The sequence below is a fragment of the Armigeres subalbatus genome, chromosome 2 (genome assembly GCF_024139115.2).
Source record: "Armigeres subalbatus isolate Guangzhou_Male chromosome 2, GZ_Asu_2, whole genome shotgun sequence".
In the NCBI taxonomy this organism is placed as follows: Eukaryota; Metazoa; Arthropoda; class Insecta; order Diptera; family Culicidae; genus Armigeres; species Armigeres subalbatus.
In genome coordinates, this window is record NC_085140.1 from 193,453,162 (window position 1) to 193,456,784 (window position 3,623).

General features: G+C 49.2%; 1 long non-coding RNA gene across 1 annotated transcript; it reads left to right on the top strand.

Moving 5' to 3' along the window:
• Positions 1-1,112: 1,112 nt before the first annotated feature.
• LOC134215678 (uncharacterized) lies at positions 1,113-1,688 on the top strand. The gene is made up of 3 exons (XR_009980266.1): positions 1,113-1,344; positions 1,419-1,508; positions 1,570-1,688. It is a non-coding gene; the product is annotated as an uncharacterized LOC134215678 (long non-coding RNA).
• The last annotated feature ends 1,935 nt before the right edge of the window (positions 1,689-3,623 follow it).

Consider the following 3,623-nt stretch of genomic DNA (forward strand, 5'->3'; position numbering starts at 1 on the left):
CAACCGCAAGTCGGTTCAACATGAAGTGATTCACGTGGGTGAAGTCGCGATCGCATCAAAGCGGAGTTTAAGATCCTTGGGGCCGTAATAGACTACAAGCTGACCTTCGCCATCCATGTCGACTATGCGTGCAAGTGGGCTTCGACTGCTGTTGCGGAATTATCGAGGATGATGTCCAACAGTTCCAAGATGTGTGCCAGTAGACGTAAGACGAGGAGTGTTTCGAAGACGAGGAGTGTTTCGAGCTACGTGGCACCAGAGGAGCCCACGAACGCATCAGCGTGACTTCGGTTGCCAGATGGCAATGTGAGTGGGATAACTCTTCTAAAGGTAGGTGGACCCACCGGTTGATACCTAACATATCGAGCTGGGCGGGGAGACCCCATGGGGAAGTTCACTTCCATCTGACACAATTCCTGTTGGGCTAGGAATTTTGGCAGTATCTCCACAGGTTTGGGCACGCGGAGAGCCCCGTCTGCCATGACTGCCCAGGTGTTGATGAAACTGCAGAGCACATACTGTTCGTATGTCCTCGTTTCGACGTCGAAAGAAGAGCTATGCTAGACGTTTGCGGTCGGGACACAACCCCGGATACCCTTATCCAGAGGATGTGCCAAGCGGTGGATAAATGAGACGCAGTTTCGACTGCACCAACTCAGATTGCCTGCAGCTTGCAGAGAATCTGGCGCGCCGTGCAGCAGTCGACAAGCATGACTAACTTGTGATTGGTTAGTTAGAGCGAAAACAGGCTGAACGCGGGGATGTGAATGAGTGTTTTGCACATGTCGAGGTAAGAGTGCCGCAGCGGGTGGCAACCGCAGTCGCCACCACGAGGCATGGCAGAAGAGTGAGCGCATAGGTGTTAGTATGGACTGCACATGCCGAGCTGGGAGGGTCGTAGCGTAGAACTGTTGGTATCTAAGGACTGTTCAGTTTATTGAGAGGACACTTTTACATGACGATATAAAACAGACAGATTGGTCAATTTTAAAGAAGTTTGCTTTATCGTTTATTACAATACACTGTCAATCAATTGTATTTTTTTAATAGATGTTACGACGCCGCATTAACAGCCCTGGTTGCAGCATAACAACCAGCATGACAGCTCGCGCGTAGCAGTGGTGGTAAAAATAGGAGAGAGAAAAATATATTGGTAGTAGAAGAAACGGTAGGAGGTATAGAGAAGACAAAATAAAAACAAAAGTTCGCCATCGTTTTCGAATGCAAAATTAGTTCGTGATTATTGAAAGCAATTAAAATATACTGTTTCTTGTGACATAAAAGCTTGAAATAAGTAATTAAAATCAGCAGGGAAAAGTTCGGTCAGTTGCGATACCACTTCCAGTGAGTAAAACCTGAAAAGAAAAAGAAAATGATTAATAATACATGTAAACAATATTGAAAATTCTTACCTGCAGACACGGTGAAGCTACAATTTATTATTCGGATTAATAAATTCGGATTCTGGCGACAAATTAGGTTGATCCGCTGAACCAGTATTGTAGATTGTAAGTAGTTCTCGAAAAGTGCTAGGATAAGGATGAATAAATGAAAACTATGTTTGAGTAGCAGTTTGACGACGAACCCGCTGGCCAAAAGGTAGGGTAGTTGAACCGTACTTCAACACCCAAAACCAAAAGGAATCGAGGAGCATAGGTATTCAGGAAGGAAACCAGTTTATTTGTAAGTAAACTAGATAAGTGAACTATTGTTGTTTATTTTAAACTTGAAAAATAAGTTACAGTTAAGCATTGCTGAAAACAAATCAGCTGCTTCGCTAAAACTTGGTTTCCCTATCGGGAACAAACTAAAAAATATATTGAAATAAATAGTGTTCAGTGAGTTTGTAGTGCCTGCAACATGCAATCTGGTTCCGAATCCGTGAAGGGCAAAACGGTTCTAAATCTCACGGAAACGTCATGCGAAATATGTGGCCCGTCAACGCATGATGAGGAAATGGTAGGGTGTGACGGTTGTTTGGGATGGTTCCATTCCCGTTGCGTAGGCATCGCCGAGGGCAATTTACCGAAAAAGTGGTTTTGCCCAAGCGACGCCTGTCAGGAGATGGCCAAGGAGTCTCAGAAGAAGAAGACCGTCAAGAAGCATCAGACCCGTAGCCAGAGAGAAGCCGATGAATCCGACAAATCCAGCAAGAATGCCTATTTAGCTGTCTCTAGTGTGGAAGCAAAGGTGCGTGCACTAGAGGAGCGACAGAAGCAGCAGATGGAGGAGCTGGAGGTGGAAATGCAGCTGCGGAAGAAGAAGAAGGAGATGCAGCGTGCTCTGGAGCGGAAGAAGGCGGAGATGGAGCTGCAAATGCATGCCGAAGAAGAAGAAAAGCAGAGGGCCTGGCAAGCCGAGATGCTTCAGAAGAAGAAGGAGCAGATGGATCGGATGAAAGCAAGTCAGAAGTCATTGGAGAGGCAAATGGCGGCCATGGACAAGGAGATGGCAGATCTTTCGGCTTCCAAGGTGCCCAAGACGTCGTCGAAATATGTTGGTGACGATCTACGAGCGGGAACTTCCAGCAAAACTCAACAAAATGTGTTGAAGCTGACCCAGAAGAACGTCAAGATGCTGGCAGAAGACGACGAGGACACCGAAGAGGAAGACGAGGATACCGATGAGGAAGAAGAAGCGGAATCATCGAGCCGTAGCTCCGAGTCATCTCTGGAGAAGGGAGCCAAACGGCGCGATTCGCGGAAGAAGCGGGTGGTGAAAGGAAGCCAATTTGGGCTAGGACAACAGCAGACCGGACCGACAAAGGCGCAGCTGGCCGCGAGAAAGGGGTTAACATACAAGCTCCCAAAGTTCTCGGGAAAACTAGCGCAGTGGCCATTGTTCTACGCGGCCTACAAAGCGTCCAACGATGCCTGTGGCTATATGAACCACGAAAACCTGATGAGGCTGCAGGAAGCGCTCGAAGGTGACGCACTCGAGCTGGTGTCAGGCCAGCTACTACTGCCGGAGTCGATACCGAGGGTCCTGGAAAAGCTGCGTCGGCATTATGGTCGCCCGGAGCAACTGCTCGAGAGTTTGCTGGACAAGGTGAACAGGTTGGACCCCCCTAAGCCGGACAACCTCCGGAGCTTTGTTCCTTTTGGGAATACGGTGGAGCAGCTGTGCGGCCATCTTGAGGCAGCCGATCTGCGGCAGCACCTCGTGAATCCGCTGCTGATCAAATCGCTGGTTGCTAAGCTGCCGGATCGGGAACGCTGACGGACTTCCTGATGGACATCGTAGCGGATGCCTGCGAAGCCAACGTAGACGTGGAGTTCAAGCCGTCGCATCCTCTAAAAGGAGTTCCCCAAGCGGGGAAAAGAAGGTCCAAGGAAAGAGGAGGTCTGTATCTCCACAGCGAAGCCAGCAGTTCCAATGTCACCGCAAACGAGAGACTGCTGAGGCCGTGCAACTACTGTCGCGGAACGAGCCACCGGCTGCGACACTGTGCGGAGTTCAAAAAGCTGCGGTACACCGAGCGCCTGAAGCTGGTCAACCGCGAAAACTGTGTCACGTGTGTCTCAACGAACACGGAGGCCAGTGTAAGTTTAAAATCCGCTGCAACATCGGCGACTGCAGGGAGTTCCACAATCCGCTGATGCACCCAGTCGGAAACGTGGTCG